The following is a 25068-nucleotide window of genomic DNA, read 5'->3' as shown; positions in this document are numbered from 1 at the left end:
ATGGGAAATAGGGTAGTAAAGAGTAATGGGTGGTGGAAGTTGCAATGTTAGGAGAAAGTAGAGTACTGTTGTTCATAATATTATTAGAAATCATTCTAAGTTGATCACCATTAGGTAAATCATCAATAGAAGACCCAAAACTTGTTGAAAAAAGGTATTTATTTATGAGATATGTAGGGTAAGAATTGTCAGATAGTATACTTCTGAGTAACAAAAGAGAATCCCTTTTGTTATCAGGATGTGTTAACCTATGTAGCTGTCTACATAGGCCTACACCACACAAAACTCCTTGGTACGACGAAATGGTGAAAGCACTAAAAAATGAAAAGAAACAAGCTTTCCTAACATACAAAGGGGTGAAGACACCGGAGGCACGAGAAGACTAACTGAGAATCAGGAATAGAGTAAACCAAGAAATAAATAACATCAAAAAAGAACACCGGGAGAAATTTTTACCAAAGATATGGAATACTACCTCTATGGATCCCAGAAAAAGGTGTGGAAGATGATAAGGAGACAAAAAACAGAAATGAATAAATCTGTACGCGTAGATAACATCACGGAGGCACAATGGACTGAGCATTTCACGAAATTATATGGAGAAGGAGATGAAGAGAACAGAAAAAGAATCATTAATGAAACTTACGATAGAGTACTAATATGAGAAGAAGAGCTACAAGAACGAATAAAAAAATTAAAAAACAGAAAAGCACCTGGTCCTGATAAGATAAACAATGAACTGCTCTGGCTCCTAAAATTGTTCGTCGATATAATAAATACCGGAGTAGTACCAGGGGAATGGAATGAAAGTCTCCTGCTACCAATACTTAAAAAGGGAGACTCGAGAAATCCTGAAAATTATAGAGGCATTAGCCTGATGAATAGTACAATAAAATTGTTAACGGCAGTCATAAAAGATAAAATCGAGGAAAAAGCGAACATGGCAGATGAACAACAAGGCTTCCGGAAAAACCGCAGCACCATAGACGCAATTTTTATTATCAGACAATAAATAATAGAGAAGTCTATTGAATATGGAAAACCAGCATACATGTGCTTTGTAGATTTAAAAACTGCTTTTGACAGGGTTAACCGAAATGACATCTTAAATTTATTACAAGCTGAACAAATAGAGCATCAGTTAATATGGACAATTAATGAAATTAAAAAGAACAACAAGACCAGGGTTATAATGCCAATAGAGGAAACAGAATGCATAGAACTAAAAGGAGGAATCCGCCAAGGAGACTCGCTCAGCCCATTATTATTCAATATGGTGATGAATTAAGTAATTCACGAAGTAAGAAAACGACACGGATACCACATGGGAGCGCATAAAATGACGATACTATGCTATGCCGATGATGCAGTACTAATTGCTGATAACGAAGATGACCTACAAAGGTAGTTCCAAACCTTCAATATCACAGCAAACAAATTTAATATAAGAATATCAGTAGAAAAAAACTAAATATATAGTGATCAGGATCAGTGAAGAGCCGCGTAGATGCAAACTAGAAATAGACGGCAAAATTGTAGAACAAGTAATGAAATTCAATTACCTAGGAGTAGAGATCACTAGTGACAGGGATATAAGAACAGAAACCACATGGCAAGCATCAAAAGCAGAAATAGTAAGTGGTCGCTCCGAGAAACCATATGGAGAAACAAATATCTGACCACGGAAAGCAAAATGAAAGAATATAAGACAACAGTAAGACCGATCTTAACATATGCAGAGGAGACAAGGGCCGATACAAGAAAGACGAAACAACAATATCGAAATGAAAGTATTAAGATCAATAGCGGGCATATCATTAAGAGACAGACAAACCAACAGAAGTATACGCGAACAATGCAAAATTCAAAATATTAACAGGTGACGAAAAACAAGAAAAAAAACTGGAACGAACATGTAAACAGAATGGGACCTGATAGATTAGCGAACATCTGTAAAAATAACAAGCCGTATAGCAGAAGACCCGTTGGAAGGCCGCCAAAAAGGTGGAAAGATAATGTACAGTCAACAACGACTGAAACAGAATAAGAGGCAGACAAACAGGAGTTATCCTAGTCGCACGAAAAAGAAGAAGAAAAAGATCAGTTATAGCTTTCAGATATGCCCATGCATATGATCCGATTTTTATAGCCCCACGTTTAGCCTCACTCTCCGACCAAAAATAGAAATGTACATTTTTGTAGGCTACCTTAAATTCCTGTGGTGTTAATTTGGTTAAAGTTAAATTGTAGCAATTAACCCCTAAGGGCCGAGACAATAAACAAAGAGAAATTTGACAATTGATTTATTAGATTGGATTAAAAACACATAAATTAAGACTAATTTACAACCAAAAAGATTTTTTTTCCCCATGAAAGGAAAAACAGGTTGGTGCGTATACACACCTTTGGCTGAATACGCATACAATTTTTAACAAAGGAACATATTGTATCTTAACTGTAAATTAAATTTTAAGATGAAAATTTTCGAAACATTCGGGGTGTAGATGCACTGTACACTTTTTACATAAATAAATAGTATTACTTTTGCACATCCGACATTTTCTTCTTCCACTATTATCGTCTCTTTTTATAATGTGGCCAATATTGTCGAATCTAGTTTCATCTGGTAAAGCAAATTTCGATGGACGTCCATATACTGAGTTTAACAATGATGTAGCGGTTTCTTCACTATTCTCTGCATGTCCACTATATTTTAGTAAGTTAAGAACCAATCTCGAACGAAACTCCAGTTGGGAAATTTTAGAATCATTCGCAATTTTAAAAATTTTCCAACTATTGACCACCATACTGTCAATCATGTTAGTAAACAACGGCTACCACCACTTATTTCCTCTTATTTTAATACGGTAATTCGCATTGCCATTATCAAATCCACTCCACCTATGTATTGGTTATATTGGTGAATTACATTAGGCTGAGGGATAAGAATTTCTTTGTGTTCTTTACGGTTATAACGTTTAGTTTGCATAAGGGGTAACACGTCACATGTATTTGTCACTACAGTCACTACTGAATTATCGTTTCATCTTGTCACCAAAACTTCTAAATTGGAATCGAATGCACATGTATATGAACCTCTTTCCTTTTTTTTTTCATAATTTTGTTTTCTTCTACAGGACACTTAGCAGTGCGATTTTCCCTTACTGTTCCTGTTGCAAAGAATCCTTTTTCTTTCAATAGTCCAAAAAGAGCATATGACGTAAAGAAGTTGTCGAAAAAAACCTTATGTTGCTGTGGGTTTTTAACTACCGAAAGTAAATTTAAAACAACTGCCGTTCCTAAGCTAAAACTATTATCTGTTTTCTCAGTTTTTCCGCCATATGGAATAAATTTGAACAAATAACCAGTATCAGAACATAAACACCATAGTTTAAAACCAAATCTAACAGGTTTTCCACGAATGAACATTTTGCACGAATGTCGCCCGAAATATGGAACCATTTCCTCGTCAATGAAAAGATTTTTTGCAAAGACTCCAAATTGTGCAAACTTTCGGTTAATTATTTAGAAAAATTGGTGACAATTTTGCAAATTTATCATTTTTATTCAGTAAGGTGTTATCTGACAAATGTATGTTTTGTTTGATTGAACGAAATCTATGTCGGCTCATGCTTTCTCTTACAATGTGCACTTCTTTATCCTCATCCGTCGACCAATACATATCAACTTGAGGTAGAGGATAACCAGATAATATACATATGCCAATAAATTTTTTTAAATCTGTATCATTCATTTCAAAATCGTGACGGTTATTCTGCGATGCATAAATATTTGTAAAATATCGAATGCTCTCACTTACTTCTTTATCAAAAAAAAAAACTTCAATAGGTGACTTGCCTCCATGGTTGGCTTTTATATTTTCTAAATATCGATCAGACTGATGTTGAATTACTGCCGAGTACGAAGGAGTATCTGTTTTTACCCAACTTGGGACAAATTTGGATTTATTACTTTTGCCTGGTTCTTTCTTTGGACGTTTTGATCTGTGGTTCAGAGGAATATCATCATCAGAATCGTCAGAATTCCCATTCACTTGTATTTCATATGTACCTGCAATATCTGTTTTTATTCTCTATGTACCAATAATATTATCATCAATGTCTTCTACATCGGAAATTTCATCTGTTTCCGGCGGCACATAAACCACATCAAGTGAGTCAGCATTTTCACAGTCTGAGTCTTCTTCTAACAAAGCCATTATCTCTTTAGTAGTTAGTGCCCTCTTCATTTCATATTTCGAGAATTTACTAAAATAAACAAAAAAATGCACTACTACTACTATATACACGCATTCATATGATAGTAATTTAGCTTACCTCATTTCAACTTATATGGAATATAAAACAAATAAACACAAGGAAACTTTCAAACTGATTTAAGTCAAGAAAAAAGCAAAGATAACGTTTACAGCATACAGCAATTTTATAAATAGTGAATGAAGTGTATTGACTATTGACGAGATCGTTATTTCAGATTGTTTAGTCTACGAAAAAAATATAATATGGTTTCGGCCAAAGGTGCGTATACGAATCCATCGTAATATAAACATGCAATTATAGACCTTATTTTTAAAGTATGAATGAATAAGTTTTTAGAATAATAAAAATTTCAACATATTTTTATAATTATAGAATACAAAATATGAATTAAGTTTATAATTAGTATCGGAAAAATTTTATAATTAGTATCGGAAAAATGTGCATAAACATTAAATTATGCAAAATTATAATAATCTTAAAATATTTAAAAAGTAATATTTTTGTCAAAAGAAAAATGATACTATAGGTATACCTCAATCTATTGAGATGTTACTTCAATAAAAAGAAAACATTAAAAAAATTATTTTCGGGCCAAAAAAAAATTAACAATAAAGGTTGCGTTTACGTGTTGCCGAGAGGGGGCATTTGGGCCTGTAGGACCCATCGCCGGCTCTTCGGGCTTCTTCCTATCCCCGGAATTGGATCGGGTATTCACCATCTTTGGTTTGTCGCTGGTAGAAAGGTTAAATACCACCGCTGTTATAAATAACAGTTCCAGTGACAAATATCTGTTATAGGTAACGGTTCCAAGGAACAGTTACAAAGTAACAGAGCAAAAATGGAAAACAGATAGGTAAAAATGATCTAAGTATTCCTTGACTTACGGAAGGAATAACTTAGTAAACAAGTAAACTAAATGGTATAAAAATATAATGCAAAGAAAAATGTTTCTAAGTGTTCCTTGACTTAAGAAACAACTTAGGACAGAAATATAGATAAATGAAATATGTAAATGTGAGAGTAAAATATGGAAATATTTCTAAGTGTTTCTTGACTTACGGAAGAAACGACTTAGAGTGGAAAAATACAATACTCAAAATATAAAACGAGAAATGCAAAAATGAAATAGATTATAGAAATATGTCTAAGTGTTCTTGACTTACGGAAGAAACAACTTAGAACAGAAAATAAACAAGAGAATCAAATATAGTAAAATAAATGCACAAATAAGTGTTTCTTGACTTACGGAAGAACGACTTATAATAGAAAATAAGAAAGATCAAATATAGAAAAGATGTGGAAATATTGCTAAGTGTTTCTTGACTTACGGCAGAAACAACTTAGCATAAAATAGAAAGTGAAAGAGACAAATGTATTAAGTATTTTCTTAACTTAAGGAAGAAAATATCTTAGATAAAATATCGGAAATAATAATGCAACAATGATTATGAAAATATTTCTAAGTGTTCTTTTGACTTACCGGAAAAGAACGGCTTAGGCAAACAATTCAAATAACAAGTCAAATATTCAGAGAAATATTTCTAAGAGTTCTTTGACTTACCGGAAAGAACTACTTAGACAAAGTACAAATCAAAATATAAAATACAAAAAGCAAGATAAATATTTCTAAGTGTTCTTAACTTACGAAAGAACAACTTAGACACAAAATACAAGAAAAATAAACAATCAAACAATCAGTACATGAACAAATATAGATCAATGCAATATTCTAACCTGAAAAGGTCTGAATATACAATAATGCTAAAATAAAAATGGTATATAGGAAATCAGAAATAAAACAATAACTTAGTAGGTACAATAATAGCACCGACTAGGTCTACAGTAGAAGAGACTGATGAGAGGTCGACTGACTGATGAGAGAAATTCCATCTGCTTTTATATAAAACAAATCCTTTGTTTTACGTAGCAAAAGTGGAATTTCCCTGCATCGAGTCAATTAGAAATTCGGATTTGCCCAAACTTGGAATTTCCAAGTATTTCTCCGAATTTCTAAATGCGTCCGGCACGGCTGTCAGCTTCTGCCTGACACGCCCCCGGAGACATACGCACCTTTGGCCGTAAATGGGTTGCTTGGACTTAGAGTAAAAGGAAGAAAATTTACCTCGTGAGCATTGCAACACCGCTTCTAAATCAAACTCAACTACTTTGATATTTTTGGTCCTTCTTTTGTTCAGCGTTAGAATTACTATACGAGGTGCATAGATCACATTGATTCTTTTTTGGTTGAAAAAAATTAGAGAATAAATTCCGGTGTAAACATTTTATAATCTTTACTATCATTGCCTGCGTCGCTATTATCATTTTTTTTATTTTTATTTACAATCATTAAACAAATCTTTGATATTTTTGCTGCCATCAATATATTCCTTTGTTGTATAAGCTCGAAGGTAGTGAGATTCACTTTTAAGGATTGATTTTAGATTAAATGTGCTCAATGATTGTAGCTCGTGATTCTAAACTAATTTTTTTTATGACTTTCATGTCTGCCTTTTAAATTAGTTTGCGAAAAATCGTTGTTGTTTATTTTACCCATTTTTATCCGTAAATATCATGCTATCGGAGATATAGTGCGTAGCCGTGTAAGAAGTTTTACAAACTCTAATCGTCGTATTATTTACATACATATAAAATAAAATGCTTTGTTGTTGTGCCTGGGCCTCTGAGCATTGCTATATTTGTATTTAGGCTAAATGTCAATCATACTGGTACTTATATATATATGCTCTTTTTTACCTAAATCACCTAAATTCCAAAATTTATTAAAAAGCTCGTATCTGCAGTCTATAGTAATCTTTGTAGGGCATTTAAGTATACATTTTTCTGTGCATGGTTCTTTAAGACACCTAGCTGGAATAGTCTTCCTTTTTCGACATGGATACATATGAGTTTCCTGTATTACGCATGCGCTTAAGTTTATTCTGTTTGGGAAGCATTTTAGTTCGTTTGTGTGCCTTTTTTGGAGTATAATAATCAGAAGAACGATAGGAATCTGCCGAAAAAAAGTAGTTTGTCCGTCCTTCAGGTTCAATGTTAATGAATGGTGAATCTGTATTGCTTAAGTCAACATCGCTTTTATTGGTACATAGAGGGAAAGTGTAGTAATTTTAAACCTTTTTTAATTCCCTGGTACGACGATTTACTGCGTAAAAGATCAACATAATTTAATAGTATAAATTATCTATAATAACTATCAACAGCCATAAATAATAACACAATGTCCAGTTCATCAACAGTTACCTTTCTAGTAATATGGGTTAATAGGTTTCCTTTTTCTGGTGATAGCGAACTATTGGACGAAGCCGAATACGAGCCCGAATACGAACTATCGGATCAGTTCGAAGATGAAGTTGACGATGATGAACTGTTTGATGAAGACTGAATAAGACAATGTCCTTCCTCCGTAGTTAAGCATCTAGTAACAACATCTTCATTTTCAAATAAACTAACGTCAGTGTCATCATAAGGTACTAAGTGTTGTATGTTTGCAAACTGAGATTTCTGTAATAGAGTACTAAGTACTTACTATTACAGCTGCTTCAAGTGATCTAACGAAGCTATCCACTGGTTCCGTTACTATTTTAACCTCCATGTTAACATTCTTCTGGATTTCAAAAATGAAACTATTTTCACTTAATAACTAAAATCAAAAGAGGAATTGGGACAATGCTCAGTTAAATATCATGTAAAATTTTAAATATTCACTTCATGATTAGATTTCTTAGTTGAATTATATATTATTCTAATTAAGAATATTTTTAGAATCCAATACTGTATTTTTAACAAGTAAGCCGAGTATTTTTCGAGCCTTCGACGACATATTAAAGTGTAAAAATAAAGATACCGCTTAAAATTATGCATTATTTTTCTGATATTTTGATATTATAATAATGGGGCAAAGGCGTGTACTTTGGGACGGTTTTACCTTGGGACAATCATTGTCAAAATGTAACCGTTGTAGCGAGAAATCTGAGAAATTTGTAATATGATGGCAACACCGTCTCCACTTCGTCAAACGTTCACGTTTCTACCAGCAGCCATTTGATGTGACTGATAGGTGTAACACGTTTTGGTGTCTGTCGAGTAAATTTTATCCATCTTTTTAAACTAATAGGAAAAGCACGGTAAGAACTATTTAAAAATTTTTAGGCGTATTTCGTCGTTATATATTTAATGCTCACTTTAAACTCTATATTATGAGAAAAAACTGTACATTAAATTGATGAGTTTAGATTTAGTAAAATATGTGCTTATTTGTACCTTGGGACGTTGTTATGGTTATAAGTAGAGACTTGTCCCAAGGTACAATGAGATATTTTTCTGCGGTGCATTAACATTAACGTTAATCGTATTATTGCAGATGGGAAGAAGTGCTACAGGAAAAAAAAAAGAGTAAAACCAGATGCAAAAGCATTAGAAGCAGCTGCCAATGAGATACTGGCGCATAGTCGACCTTTGAGAGAAATAGCTAATGTGTATGGTGTTTCAAAAAGTACTCTTGCTAGGCATATTCAAAAACATAAAGCGTCTATGAAAGCGACTTTTCAAGTATGAAGCGAATAATTCAACACGCAAAGTCTTCAGTACTGAACAAGAAAACGAACTGCTCACATACATTATAAAAGCTGCACACTGGAACTATGGCATCACTGTTGAAGAAGTGCGAAAACTAGCATATCAGTATGCCAAGTTAGAGCCGTAAACTCTCCTATAGACACTTGGGATACCTTCCCAGATGATCTTTTTGAAGATTCTCACCTCCAAAAAAAAAAAAAAAGTATGCCAAGTTCAACAATGTGAACTACCCTGAATTAGGAGCTTCTTATAATAACAAAATATCTCTTCGGAAGCCTGAAGCCACAAGCTTAGGTCGAATGGCATGTTTCAATAAACCAAACGTTTTAACATTTTTTGAAAAATTGAGAGAAATTTATTCGAGATTAAAGTTAACACCTCGGAATGTGTGGAATCTCGATGAGACCGGCTGCCCTTCTGTTAACAAACCAGTGGCTGTGCTTGGTGATGTAAAAGCTAAGCAAATCGAAGGAGCTACTTCTGGCGAGAGAGTTATTAATGTTACTATGATAGCCTTTTACATTTACCATTTATTTCACCAGGCATTATTTTTCCACGGGTTCACTTCAAAAAGTACATGATCAACAACGCATCACCTGGAACTATTGGTATGGCAACTTCTAACGGTTGGTACAATGCTGAATTGTTCGTTAAATATTTTCAACATTTTTTTTTCAGTTGTGAAGCCATCTCTTAAAAATAAAGTGTTGCTTATCCTGGACAACTACTAATCTCATTGTCTGCTATACATATTATAGCTAGGGATAATGAAATAGTTATTTTAACTTTTCCTCCGCATACCAGTTACAAATTTCAGCCGTTGGATAGGTCTGTTTTTGGGCCATTTAAAAATTATTTTAATAATGCTAGCAAATATTGGATGCTGAACTATCCGGGAAAGCCTATATCTATTTACGAGATGTCAGAATTGATAGGAAAAGCATACCTATTGGCGTTTACCCCAAATGACATTTCGTCAGGTTTTAAAGTAACACGTATATGGCCATTGAATGCAAACGTGTTTGGAGATCATGAGTTCTTATTGAAGACCCAGCTGAAGTTACCAACAGGCCGTGTGAAACTCCAAAACAAACTGAAATTAAAGAGACAGAACTTACGGAAGTTGATGAAGCCATACCATCAACAAGTAGTGCGCCAAGTCCCACTACTGGAATGATCCCTGAACAAATTTGCCCATTTCCGAAGGTTTTACCGCGTCGTGAAAGGTGGAAAGGGAAGGAGGCCAGGAAGATGTATGAATGTCACCGACTCCCCGGAATTGCAGAAAATCAAGGAGCAGAAAATTTAAAAAATGTAAACCAGTCCCGAGGAAAAAAGAGGCTGTCAAAAGAGCACTAGTTGTATCTTCTTCTTCGTCTGAAGATATAGACGAGCTCGAGCTTAAAGACATCTCCGATGGAAGCAGATTTAAGTCAAGTTCAGAAGATGAAGACGTTTCTGATTTATTTTCACCAGACAAAGTTGCACTTAATTTTACCATTGGCAGCTGGGTTGTAGTGAAATTTTAAGTCACTGGAAAAGTTACATCCACTGATGTTTACTATGCTGGTTTGGTTCAAGAAAGCATAAACCAAGAAGTTACTGTGAAGTTTCTCTAAAAACGGAATGTTTACTTTTTCTTCCCAGATGTAGAAGATATTGCCATCGTGAAGCATTCAAGCCTAAGTGTTGCCTGTGCCCAAAATACAACGCGGTTTTTATTCTTTCAACATTGCCTTTCCACAAAATACTTCTTGTAAATAATATAAAAACACAAAAAAATTGTTTTATTGGTTTTTTCATCATTAAAAAAGGTATTTTAATATTTGTTTTATTTATATAACTACAGTTACTTTATGTCCCAATGTAAAACCAACATTGTCCCAAAAGTAAACTACAAGTTGAAACTTGGAACTCATATCACTCTACACTTATATGGTAAATACTGATGTACTCGTTGTTTATTATCGATAGTTTAATGCCTTAATCTACCTTCTTTTACCTGGATCAAATACATTTCAGTTTCAGATGAAAGAAAAAAACATAAAAAATTAAAAGCAAATTTTGTCCCAAGGTACACGCCTTTCCCCTACAATACTTAATCACTCATGATTTGGTTGAATATTTTAATAAAAAAATGTAATAACTTAAATTGATTTTTATAATCCTCTGATGTAATTTATACTAAATTGCAATAAGTCACAATGTTGTAGGAAAAAACGATGTCAACCTTTTTAATAAATTGAAACAACTCTAAATTAATACAATTTTTAAAGAAATAAACGTATATCAAATAGTAACCTAATAATACAACACCATATGATTTTGAGACTGGTAATTTTTATATTGACTAATTACTTTTCAGACATCTCTCAAAAAAATTACAAAAAACTTAAAAAACGGCTTCGGCCACCAAAAAAAAATTACAAAACTACTAACAGAAAGGCAAAAGCCACCAAAAAAATTAACAAAGAACCCTAAGTCCCGGCACGAGAGGCCCACATCCTGGAGCGCCAAGTCGCTGAACACGGAGCGGAGACTTGGGGCCCAAGCAAACAATTTGAGATTCGATGATAAGTCACCAGAGATAGCAGAAAAAGAGGGCCTACGCTAACCTACTTTGATCGGGATAGGGTATCGTGTTGGGGTTCTTCTACCCAGGACTTCCACACGACAAGCACTTTGCTGATAGTTGGGCCCCTATCGCGCACCAGAGTGCTATAGGAGGGAAAGGGATGGTCTGGAGCATTGGGGCGCGGTGGACTGACTCCTAATTATAACAGTTAATCCTCCTCGCCCCAATGAATTGTAACATCCGAGTGTCATTCTTAAGGGGTGTACAAGTCTCACAGGCTGGGTTAAATTAAATAACTTGCTTACTGGCTTTAGAGCGTTCATAAAAATTACATGTCATGTACCGACATGACATGTAATTCTTTCGGTACTCCTTAATCTTTCTTCGTGTACTATTCTAACTTGATCTATATATTTTGTTATGATTTACTGATTTACTACAATTATACTTTGAGCATTAGAATTTATCACATATAATGAGGCTGGGATGTTGTTATAATATGGGGTTGTTAAATATATTGATAGTAAAGGTAGACAGTTGTTAGAATATTGCCGTATGAGATTGTTATGGCTATTCATTGATTATCGAATATTGAGGAGCAACGCTGCTAATCGAGACATAGAACTTCCTGCCATATCCCATTGTACTTAATAACGGATTGTTCCTTTGCCTTCCTTGTCACTATGTGTTTACTTTTTGGTTGGTTTTTTATTTTGTCTAATATTGTTAAACTTAAATTGGTTTAGATGCTTTTGAGAATTATTTATTTGCTTTAATACCAGGTCAAAATATAGCAAGATCTAAATTAGTTCAAATAAAATCCGAAAAAACAGGAAAAATTCTGGGCGTTAACACTTTGGAAGGCGATTTTATTAAAGTTTATGCAGACGATGGTTTGAAATACAATAAATGGAATTTAACGGTACTTAATGGAAACATGTTTATACTGACTTCTCCTGATAACCCAATGTAAGTATTTATATACACATATAACAATGTACGTACGTAGTTATACTCCATTCAATGAAGAAAAAAAGCTAAAAAAATCTTATACAGATATTTGAAGATTCTAAAAAGTTTACTATACATTCCACAGAAAAATGTTTTTAATAAAACTTGTAGATCATAAAAAGTTCTTTATTTTGAGATTTTCCAAAATAAAATACATAAACAATTGACCCAGATAATTATAAAAAACACTTATTTTTGTAGTAGTTTATAAATGTAAATAACTCTGTTTTTTGCATAAACACATGAAATATAACCACTTAAAATTGTGGCAATTAATCAATTATTAAAGTATCCTGAATTTCAAACAGATCGACCAAATAGTTTATAAGTTTTGTTTATCCCGGAGACCGATTATTTAAACAAATGCTCTTGCCCAAACAGTCACTTTAGAGGTATTTTATAAATTGCAATTGATTCTTGAAAGGTTCATTTATAAGGATTATTAAAAACTTAACATTTTATTGGGATGTAGAGTTGTGCTATAGAGGTAGCACCTTTTATCGGAACGACTAGATCGAGCGTCATAGACGGGAGATGGTTCTTGATAACTGGTCCTCATAAGACAACTAACTCTCACTTATGGCGCCACGTGCCACACCCCGGGCAACTGCATTGGTCTGCAGGCTAAACTAAGTAAGGTAGCCAGATATGGCGAAAGTTCCACCGAACGATTGCCGGCATAAGCAATCATCCACTTATCCACTTATTGACCAACGGCTTCGGACGAACGAGTAAGTAAGCGGCAGGGCACTCTCTTGTCCTGGGGTTAAGAAATTAACCCCTGAGGCGGAGGAGTTATAACCTAAAGCGGAGGAGTTACAAATAAGTAACCAACAACATAAGGATGTGGAAAGCCACGGGATGACAACCACATTAAAGATCCTTAAGGATATCCCTAGAACAATCATCATGGCAATGACCGCAATGGTAACAAAACCAGTAGACATTACTGATCACGGAAATCGGAAGCCGAGATCCGGCCGGAGAGGAACAAACATAAAAGATCACAGGGCCTCTCAGGTCCTCAACAAGCGAAATCCCAGTGATGTATTGAGAAAAACATCTACAAGACCAGCCATCCAATTAAATACACTGAAAAAAATAGGCACTTGGAACGTGCGGAGTTTGTACCAACAAGGAAAAGCCCATAATCTAACACAAGAAATGAGACGCTAAAAGATAGATATCCTCGGATGTAGTGAAGTCCGATGGCCTAACAGCGGCAGAAGTGTCATAGACAACTAAGTGTTTTACTGTTCCGGAAATAACAACACACAAAACCGCAATGGAGTAGCAATAGTCATCAGCAAAGAAATCGAAAGATCAGTCAAAGGGTTCATACCGGTAACGGATAAAATAGCACTATTAAAATTAAACGCTATACCGTATAGCGTGTAACATAAACATCATTGTAGTGTATGCACCAACATCTGATAGCATAGAGGAAGAAGTAAACAGCTTCCACATTGACTTAAACAAAACGTTCAATGAAACTAAAAAAGAAGAAGAAAATTTGATTTTAGGTGACTTTAACTCGAAGGTAGGAAAAGGAAGAGATAGAAAAGTAGTAGGAGAACAAGGACTGGGAACACGTAATGAAAAAGGTGAAAGACTAGTTCAGTTTTGCAAATATAATGAACTTTTTATCAAAAACACGTGGAATAAACTCCCAAATCGAAGAATATATACATTCCAATACCCAATATCCAATATTTATTTCAATAACCAAAAAATCAAACGCAATAAAGTGTGAAGAGCACAGGACAATTAGCTTGATGAACAATATTCTAAAAGTGTTCTTACGAGTGATACACGAACGTATCTATAAAAAGCTAGATGATAGAATAGCTGAAAACCAATTGGGATTTAGAAAAGGCTTTGGCACCAGAGAAGCATTATTTACTGTATAAATACTAATCTAACGATATCGAGATGTCGATTGCGAAGTATTCATATGTCTAGCGACTAACGACTTCGAAAAAGCTTTCGGCAAAGTACAACACTGAAGAATGCAGAACACAGAATTAGATGACGAAGACGTGAGAATCATTGTCAATCTATACCAATATCAGAAAACCATAATACGAATAGACCAACAAAAATCGAAAGAAATACCTATAAATCGTGGAGTAAGACAAGGATGTGTGCTTTCCCCTTTAATTTTTTATATGTATTTAGACGAATTATTTAAACTATCCACTATCTGATCGAGCTAGTCAACTCCACATTTTATTATAGTTTTTGTTTTATTATAGTCGAGAATTATAAACTCTGGGTTATGGTTCATCTCCTTTCTAATCTTATTCTAGTAATGCATTGTTGACAACACTATGACACTTTTCATAGGCTTAGGCACGTGTGATACCAATGTTGAATATTTTGTAAAACCAAATGTAGAAGACAATGGCTCCTTGCTTACATGGTTGAAACTCAGGAGGAATAAACTTTTTATGTTTTCTAACTGTGCTAGCAATTGTTAAACCATTAGATAGCATATTATAAGCAATATCTAAGTCCGTAAAATAGTTCTCACATGTTACGTTTCTGTTGGTTTTACGTCCCAAACCAGTAGCTACTTAATTACCTTCTCTACTTGATTCCATATATCCCGTCTAGCAGCTAGTTTATTTTTTTTTATGTCTCTTGGATTTTGTCGTTTTGTCGTCGAAACGAATAAAACGCAAAAGCTCTTTGAACCGATTTAAACCCATAGTGGCTCAAAAAAATTGTGGTCCATAAATTGAATTCCACAAAGCTGGAGACTAAAGAAAGCATACATTTTAATTCTATCTTAGGACTTACATGGTTTATTTGCAATACAGGATGAGCCCCTAGATTGGTGTAAGGAGCAATGCGGTCCATAACATTTTCAGTCAAATAAAAGCGAAATGTGTCTAGTGGGTCTTCAATACGTGTTCCATGTGGAAGTAGAACTTTGTGTAGTGGTTCTTTTACTAAATTATGAACTCGTGTTCGTCCAGTCGGAAAAGGTTGTGATCGCCACTCAGTTTTACCTTTAGCAACACACATTTCTGGTTGACTGTTTCTGATGTGCTGTTCAAGAGCTGAAATTTTATCATGAAGTATACTAGTCTCAATCTACGTTTTAATTTATACTTACTTATGAATTACTAGTTAAACTAGTCATAGCTTGTTTAGTACTTCACGTGACTGACAGTCGATAAATATTGATAACCAGTGGCGTAATCGCATCGAATAGCAAATTGTGTCCGACGGACACGCACTGTCCGGTTACGTCAGTAAAAATAATTTTATTTTTTTATATTTTATTTTGATTAGCTTAAAATATTTAGTTGTTGTCTCCAATAAGTTTACTTTAAAGCGAACAAAGTCCTAATTTTTAATATAATAATATACTGCGATTTTTGAAATATACAGTAACGTATCTATAAGTGTGTCCGATAGACACACCTTTTCCGGATAAGGGTTAAAGAGGCATTAGAAGACGTAAATGAAGCCATATTTATTAACAGAGCACTTCTGAATAATCTTAGATACGCAGATGACACAATACTCCTTGCGGACAGCAGAGAAGGACTACAGATCTTGGTTGATCGCATTACTCAATACTGCGAAAGGTATGGAATGGCACTGAATACAAATAAAACAAAAATCATGGCGGTAAGCAAGAACAAGATTGAGGAAGAGAGTGTTGTTTATGCTAAAGGAAAACTTTTAGGCAGAGTGCACAGATACCAGTACTTAGGTTGCGAACTAAATGAAGAATGGGATAGAAGTACATAAATAAAACGGCGTATTGAGATAGCTAGAAGTGCTTTTAATAAGATGAAAGCAATATTATGCAATGGAAAACTCAACATCGAAATTAGAACTAGAGTATGGAGATGCTACGTGTTCTCTGTCTTGTTGTATGGAGTTTAGGCCTGGATCTTCATTTAAAGTTCTAGATAGAACGTTCTGTTTTTTTTTTAAGTGTGTTTCTCTCCAGCTTTTCATTAAGCTTACTTATAAGCGTATGACATAAAAAATAATATAATTAAAAATAAAAAGTTATAATAAATGTTTATAAGCTAAAAAGTCATCCCTTTTCAAACTTTTTTTTATTAAGGAATTTAATAAAATTTTGAGATTTTTTTTAATATATCTTAAAAACAAAGCCTAAGAAAATCGATTGCGATTTAAAAATATATACTTCTAGGTGGGTGATACTCTCCGGGATAAACAAATTGAATAACTTATGAGCTATTTAGTCGATCTGTTTGAAATATGGCACACTTTAGTAACTCATTAAATGCCACAATTTTCAATAGTTATATTACATGTCCTTATTCAAAAAACAAATTTATTACCATTTATAAATTACTGCAAAAATATGGGTTTTTTGAAATTATCTCGGTCAGTTTTCATGTATTTTAATTTTAAAACTTTTGTTATAAGAAACGTTTTTTACGCAAAAACTAATTTTTCAATTCACTTCATTTTACTTTCACTTTTTATGATTATTTAAAAAAAAAACAAAGCAAAATTAGCAGTACGTCTTTACATAATTGTCATCAGCTATCCCTCATATACGTTTCAGAACCTTTAAATACCTGTGTAAGATTTTTTTAACTTTTTTTTCTTGGCTGGGGTAGACCAGTATAATGTGAAGAACTATGAAAAAATCACATAAAACTTTTATACAGATATTCGAAGGTCCTTAAAACTATATAAAGGGAACAGATAGGTGTTAGGCAGCAACTAAATTTAGAATAACAGAAGCGTACACTATTTTGTCAAATTGTCATAAAATTTATGTAGGCGGGCGCGCTGAAAGGTTAAAGTTGATTTCATGTAAACAAATAAACTATCATTTAATAAAGTCGTCTGAGGAACTCAACTTAAAAATATTAACAATATCATTTTAAAATCATCTACTTTTAAATGCACAGTATATGTCTGAATTGTCAATATGAATTATTCTAATGTTTTGTATAAATATAAATAAATAGGACTTATCAGTCTGTGCCGTGAGTGTAAGCACGGCAGAGCGGAGACTAGCGTAAGCAGCGGCCGAGGCTACCAGAAGCAAAAGCCTATGCCGAGACAAAGCTGAAGCGGGGAGATTTGTATTAATCGAATCTTTACGGAGGCCAAAATCAAGGCATAGGCAAGTGAAAAAGTAAACGAGCTTAGCCCGTCGGGATACTCCCTGTGCTACGATTGGGATGACACTGTGAGGTGTAATATTTTAGAAATTACACCTGGCAGACACGGCCCTAAAGTCAGGGAGGTGAGAAATTCAAGCGGATCCCACTTCAGTTCCTCCTAGAGCGTGAACTTTCGAGAAAAGGTACTGCTTGTGGTACCCAAGAGCCGTGCTGACAACGGGTCAGACGGTCAAAAAATAGGCTTTCCTCCAAAGGTTAGGACTTCCACCCCCACGCGAATATGGATCGCTCACGATCCCCACCCGGCCAAAAGGCCACTCCAAGCCCCAATTATTGTTACAGTTCGAGCTATAAACTTAACTATAATATATATGATGCCCTCCTAGAAGACCAGGACACAAATTACGAGATCTTTGAAGATCTCCCCACCGAGGACATAGACCAAAGGGACTTTAAACGCCCCAAAACTAAGAAAAAGAGGACAATCGACTGCGCGAAGGGAAACCGCGAAAAAGAAATATACACCACGGACGACGACGTACCCCTCGATAAACGAGCCACAACAAAAAGGATGAGCAGTGAGGACGAAAAGTCCGAACTGGCAAAGATGAAGTCGCTATTAAAAGAAAAGGATGCTGAAATAACAGCACTAAACGAGAAAATAGAAGAACTGCAGGATACGATAGTAGCCTCGCAAAGAACAATAATTGGCCACAGTGACTTAAAGTTCCAAGAACTTTGCAATGGAAAAGAAAACACAAAACCTAAGAAGGCAACAGAAACGGCCCCAAAAGAGAGCTGCAAAGAAGATACCTGGGAAACCCAGGCCAAAAAGGCATCAAAATCTGAAAAATCTACCGGAACAATCCCAAAGACAAAAGCAACCACAGAAAAGTCCACGGGAACAATCCCAAAGACAAAAACGACCACAGAAAAGACAAAAAAGAGAAAACAAGAAGAAGAACCCAAAAACAGCAAAAAGAAGGCCGTGAAGGAAGACTTCCCTCCGCTAGTGACACCTAGTGCAACATCGCTAGCGAGTCAATAATAAAGAGATGCGCTCGCTACACCACGCCCTTCGACTCCATGTCAAGCACAAGCAATGGAAACCGACGGAGAGCCCACCACAAAACAATATAAACCAAGGTGGAAGCCAAAGCCGCCTGTAATTAAATTACAGAGCGTCAGCCAGACAGGAGCAATACTAGACATTGCTCAGAAAAAAAAAATCCAAGCGAAAAGTCCAGAAGATTACAGGATTATGGTGAAAATCGTAGAGAAATACAATCAAAAAACACCTATACAATGGATTGCCTTCCCACTAGAGGAAGACATAAAACTAAGAATGGTTTTAAGAGAATTACCTCCAAACACAGATGTTACAAAAATGTTCAATACTCTCAAAGAAGAGTATAATATCAAATGTAAATCGATAAAGAACATGATTTCCAAAATGAGCGACAAAAGAAATTTACCAATGTTTGTGCTGACACTGGGGAAGGAGAACGTGGAAAAAGCTAGGCGCATCACTAATCTGATGCATATGAAGGTCCACATCAAAGACCTCAGAAAAGCAAGTGGGCCCACGCAGTGTTTCAACTACCAGGGGTACCACCATGCGCAGAGGGCATGCTTTAAGACACCTCGATGCGTACGATGCGGAGAAAATCACTCCACAAGAAATTGCCAAATGCCCCGAGAACAGAAGGCAAAATGTGCCAACTGCCAGGAACAACACCCGGCAAACTTCAGAGGATGCCCCAGATGTCCAACCTGGCCAAAAAAGGCCGCAACAAACATCAAGCGGACCTTCCTACGCACAGGTAGCGAAAGCGCAAAATACTTAGAACACCATCTTGATCTCGAAACAACAGCAAGGCGGACTAGTGAACTCAGTTAAGGAACTGGTCACTAGAATTGTCCACGAGGCGATCGCAGACATAAAGCTAGCACTGAACTAGTGTAAGCAAATAGGAGATACTTGATAATAGGCTCCTGGAACCCAGGAGGTATAGGGACCAACCAGAATATACTGGACGAACTGGTCAATAGATATGAAATGGATGTCGTGGCAATACAGGAAAAAAAGCTCACGAACAACATCAACATCAAGTTTCCGGGCTACGACATATACAGGAACGATAACACAGCAAGATCAGGTGGCACAGCAATATTAGTAAAAAAAAGCATAGGTCATATCAGAATTCTAACATCACCACAAAATACTATGCAAGCAAACCAAGAAAGAAGGCAAATAAGGCAAATAGAAGTCAGAATTACCTCTGCCTACGTAAGGCCACAAGATCTACTGATCGAAGACGACCTAAATACGTTCCTAAACGACGAACCCTCAATTATAATAGGAGACTAAATGCAAGATCCCCAAACTGGAACGACAGAGCTACGAACAGAAATGGAAGACTACTAAACACATACTTAGAAAACAATGACGACGTTATGGCAATGGGCCCTACAGACCCAACACACTACCCAGAAAACGGACTTCCTACACACATAGATATTATAGTAGCAAGAGACCTAGGACTACAAACAGAATTACAAACATTAAACTAAGGCACAACGGACCACAACCCCATTATATTAGAACTAGGAACATGGGAAGAGAAAAGTACAGTCAAAAGAGTTAAAAATAAAACAAAGTGGACGAACATCAAAAGACTCATGAGAACTAGAATAAATATAGTTCCAGTGATGGACAACCCACGAGAAATAGAAGACAGAGTCCTAGAGTTGGAAAACATCATCCAATAAGCACTAAGTAACAACACTACAGAAGAGGAAGTAGAAATGCACACGGGAAGATTCAAGAAATAAAAGATTTGATAAGGGAAAAGAACAGAGCAGAGCAGAGAGCAAGAAAGACAAGGAACCAGGCGGAAAAAAATAGAGCAAATAGGTTAAACAGAGAGGTCAAAACAGCACTACAACAACACCGTAGTGAAAGCTGGGAAAACCACATAAGAGATATGGAGGAACAAGGACCAAATATGCAAAATATTTGGAGGCTTCAGAGAATACTGAGAAATGACAAAAAGCCAATCCCTCCATTACATGGAGAAAACGCAATAGTCTACACTACAGTGGAAAAAGCAGGGGTAATGAGAAGTACTCTCGAGAGAGAGTGTACATTAAATTACCACCCAGTCGAGGACGTCGACTTCATAGAAGAAGTCAAAGAGAAAGACCCGAAATTCCAAACGAAATCATCCCTCCTACATCGCCGGAGGAGTTAAACGAGCTAATTAAAAACAGCTCGCCGAAAAAGGCATCTGGTCCAGATCAAATAACGAACAGGGCTAAATATTTACCAGCGAGAGCCATAGTATATATACGCTATAAAATTTGAAAAGACACAGGCTGTACTTTTCAAAAAGGGGCACTAACAACCAGAAGAACAGGTGACTGTGCAAGACAATCCCTTCGAGTGAAAAAGCGAAGCAAAATACCTCGGAGTAATCATGGACAAAGCCTTAACATTTAGTAAACACGTAGACGCTACAATACAAAAAGCCAACATGGCAAGAGCATCAATAAGAGACCCAGCAAGAAGAAAAAGCAAACTTGGAACAAAAACCAAAATTAAATTAATAAATAGTATAATTCTTCCTATACTAACATATGTATCTCTCGCATGGGGACACGTATGTAACACAACAAAAAAGAAAATACAAGCGACACATAACAGCACCCTAAGAGAAGCAGTCAACGTACCGTGATACGGTGCAGAAAGATTCCTCTTCGGAGAATTACAACAAATTAGAGTGACTGATATAATGAAGGAAAAAGCCAGCACAAAGTTCGCGAAGATATAGAACCATCCTAGTCACATATTGCGAGAGATCGTGAGGTACGATTCTTTCCACAGATGGAAGCACAAGAGACCTAAACAACAAATAGTAGCATAAAACCAAACGTACTAGAGAGAAAATCAGTAAATACACCAGAGAGAAAACAAAACAGCAGAGAGAAAACACTACAAAAAACAACAAAAACAACGCACCAAAAAGATAGTTAGTAGCTTAAAAAACTCGTGGACAATCGCAATGTACAGCGTGGACCCAGTTAATTTTAACTAAATAATTATTATACTAATATGAGTAGACTGTATATAAGACTGTTTAGACTTCCTGCACTGAGCACATCCATATTAATTTTATAGTTATACCATTGACTGTGGGTTCAACTGAACTACTTGGATTACACCCCATTTATATACTTTGCTTTTAATTTTGATTTTCAATTTTTAGTATTTTAATTACATAGTCAGATCTCCTCCTTTCTACATTACAGATAGTGCTTGGTAGACCATTTTATTGTAGTCAACTACCCACTGTCTAATATATTGTTTAGTCCTTTTCTTGCATTCTTACTTTACGTCGACTTCAGTTGCTCTCAAACTAACACCTTAATTATTACAGACATGTTTGAGTGTGAGATCTGGATTATTCAATCTACTTAAAAAAAATATTCTATATAATTTTATATTTCATCAGTGACCTCCTATAGTAGTGTCAGTTGGACTTTTGGTCAATACTTAGTTTCATAGAATTGTAAAAGGTGCAGATCACATATCTATGATTGTGACTGCTCATCCAAGTTGTCATTTGTCACATGTCACCCCAACATTTCCGTTAGATCAGGAGCCATTCTGTCTCCGGCTTCTGCAAGTAATGTAGCCTTTCTTAAATAATTTTAAAGTGTTTGTTTGTCCATTTGTAGTGTAGTGTGATGTACATTTATATGTTTATGATATCTTGTTCTTGCCGGATAGGCCGCAATTGACGAAGTAAGTCTATAAACGTTAATCACATAAAAACTCTTTTAAAGCTATAAACTTCGAGTTTTTATCGAAGTTAATCAATTTCTTTGGTTATAAAAAACGTTTCTTGGCTTATTTCAGATGCCCCTGAAGATGATCTAGGGATCGAAAGTACTTGGTCTAGATTAAATTAAACTGTGCTCGATATATGCCTTTTATCTGATCAAAGTTCATTTATTCGAGCATTCAACCTTATATTTATTTATACTAATATGCACTAATTCTGATATGATTATGTTTCAGGCATCCTACAAAAAAAATCCAAACAACACACAAAAAACGGCTTCGGCCACAAAAAAAAATCAAAAAACTACTAACAAAAACCGGAGCAAAGCCACAAAAAAAAAATAATAACAAAAACCATTAAAAACCTGGGCACGTAGAGCCCAACCTCTTGAGCACCAAGTCGCCGAACTGAGCCTAGCTCAGAGCGGAGACTTGAGGCCCAAGTAAGCAATTTTAGTTCGCGGATAAGCCACAGTAAGACAACAGGATTATAGCGACAATGCGCTGTCCTGAGTTTTGAATTCGGTTAGGAAACCATGTTGGAGTTCTATTACCCAGGACTCCCACATAAAGAGCATTGGAGTGCTATAGGGGGGAAAGGGATGGTCTGGAGCATTGGAGCGCGGTGGAGTGACTCCTGTTTTTACTCGAGGAAATACACCTCGTTCCAATGAATTGTTACACCCGAACGTAATTCTTAGGGATGAACATGTCTCACAGGCTGAGTTTAATTAAATTGCTTGCTTGCTTATAAATAAATATTCTGCTTCAAGTTCCGCTCCTATTGGAGATTGGAAATCATTCTGGCAATTATAATTTTGTTGCTTACCCGCCTGAATAGTTCAACTGTCGTCCTTTGATTTTGCCCTGCATTATATTTTTGAATCGTTCATATTTTTCACCCCTCATGATGTATCAAAAGTATTTCAACTGCCTTTTTTTTATTAAATATAAAACATTGTTTTTCTAATTGTTCGAGAGCTTGCGCGTTTGTTTTGCGATCCATCCATGATTTTTTCAGAATAGTTCGGTAACACATTATTTAGAATGCTTCTAGGTTTTTAATGCTGGATTGTTTCAGTGTCCAGGCTTCAACCTGATACAAAAGGGTGGAGAAAATATAACATCGAAGCATTCTTTTCCGGAGCGTTATATTGATATTGCTATTACAGAAAAATTTTCTCATTCTGATAAAATAGTCCAGTCGTCAGAGATTTGACCTTTAAAAATCATACGAAAAAGCTGAATTTTGCCGAGAATATTAATTTTGAAATTTTGCCCAAAAAAAAATGCAAAAAAAGTTTACCACTCGGGCTTTCCTATAAAATTTCTTTAATAGGGGGAAAAATCAATGCTCAATTACAAATCAATGTTCAATAAAATTTGTATCAACTCGACGGTGAAAAATCTATATCTTTTAATCAAAGTATCCTATCGCCAAACATCAAAATGCGTTTTAAATGTGAAGAATGCAGCTTTTGTACGCAATTTTTGCGTTTTGCCGCAAATGTAGTTAGTTTCTACATATAAAGCTGTTCAATAAATAAACATTATTCAATTTTTGCCATTTTTTACGATTTTCGTAAGAAAAATAAAATTTATTACTTTCATTGACCGGTTGTAGTAAAATTTCCATTGCTATAGACCAGTCTTTAAAACTTATAACATAAAACTTCGATTTTGACTTTTAGCAACAAATATGAGACATCTGAAGTATGATTAAAAACGCAGAATTTAAACTTTCATATTACAAATATTCGAATGTCACGGGAAAGCCTCCAAGTAGACGGTTTTGAGTGTAGTTTATAGCAGAAGTTGAGTACTTTTGAAAAATGTACTACTGTAATGAAAAAAGAGCAGTTTTAAACTTTTTAGATCGTTTATAATGTGAGAATTCAGTGTTTTTTAAGCATATTTCAAATGCCTCACATTTGTTGCCAAAACTCAAAACTAAAATTTAATGCTATAGGTTTTGAAGACTGGATTCTAGTTATGGAAACTCCATAGTGGCCGGTCAATAAAAGAGATATATTGTATTGATCTCATGAGAATCATAAAAAATGGCAAAGATCAGGCCACGCTTTATACGAGGCTGAGAGGCTATTTATTGAATACCTTTATAGAGGCTGAGTTCATTTGCGGCAAAATACAAAAATTGCAAACAAAGGCTGCGCTCTTTACCTTTAAAACGCATCTTGATTTTTGTCCATAGAATACTGGGATCAAAAGATATTGAATTTTTACCGTCGAGCTGATACAAATTTTATTGAGTATTGATTTCCCGCGCGTAACTGACATTCAAAATCGCCGTTCGATTCAATCGTTGCTCCTGAGAGAACGGTTCATTCTACACAAAAAATGCTAATAAATGTTTTTGTTGATAATTATCTTAGCTACATTTTTAACTTTAAATAGTTTTTTCTATGAAGTACAGATTCTTGGTAAATCGATTTTTTTCCGTTTACCCCCTCTACGGGAGTTTTAGGGGAAAGCCCGGGGATAAAAGTGGTAAACTTTTTGGCTTTTTTTAAGCGTCCTAAATTGAAATTTTTGGTAAATTCAGCTTGTTTGTATGATTTTTAGAGGTTCAGTGACATTTTCGTCTCTGACGACTGGAGTAAAAGTTGACCG

At 35.2% G+C, this 25068-nt stretch overlaps 1 protein-coding gene and 1 long non-coding RNA gene across 9 annotated transcripts in view; one reads left to right on the top strand and one right to left on the bottom strand.

The window, feature by feature from the left end:
- The window catches only part of Dh31 (diuretic hormone class 2), a 710452-nt gene that overhangs the window by 364305 nt on the left and 321079 nt on the right, over nucleotides 1–25068 (bottom strand). The window lies entirely within an intron of this gene.
- The window catches only part of LOC140446788 (uncharacterized), a 31706-nt gene that overhangs the window by 4627 nt on the left and 2011 nt on the right, over nucleotides 1–25068 (top strand). The window contains exon 2 of the long non-coding RNA XR_011951498.1: nucleotides 12231–12417. This is a non-coding gene — a long non-coding RNA (uncharacterized lncRNA). The remainder of the gene's footprint in view (nucleotides 1–12230; nucleotides 12418–25068) is intronic.

Source organism: Diabrotica undecimpunctata, chromosome 7 (assembly GCF_040954645.1).
Source record: "Diabrotica undecimpunctata isolate CICGRU chromosome 7, icDiaUnde3, whole genome shotgun sequence".
In the NCBI taxonomy this organism is placed as follows: Eukaryota; Metazoa; Arthropoda; class Insecta; order Coleoptera; family Chrysomelidae; genus Diabrotica; species Diabrotica undecimpunctata.
This window is presented reverse-complemented; position numbering and strand designations above follow the sequence as displayed.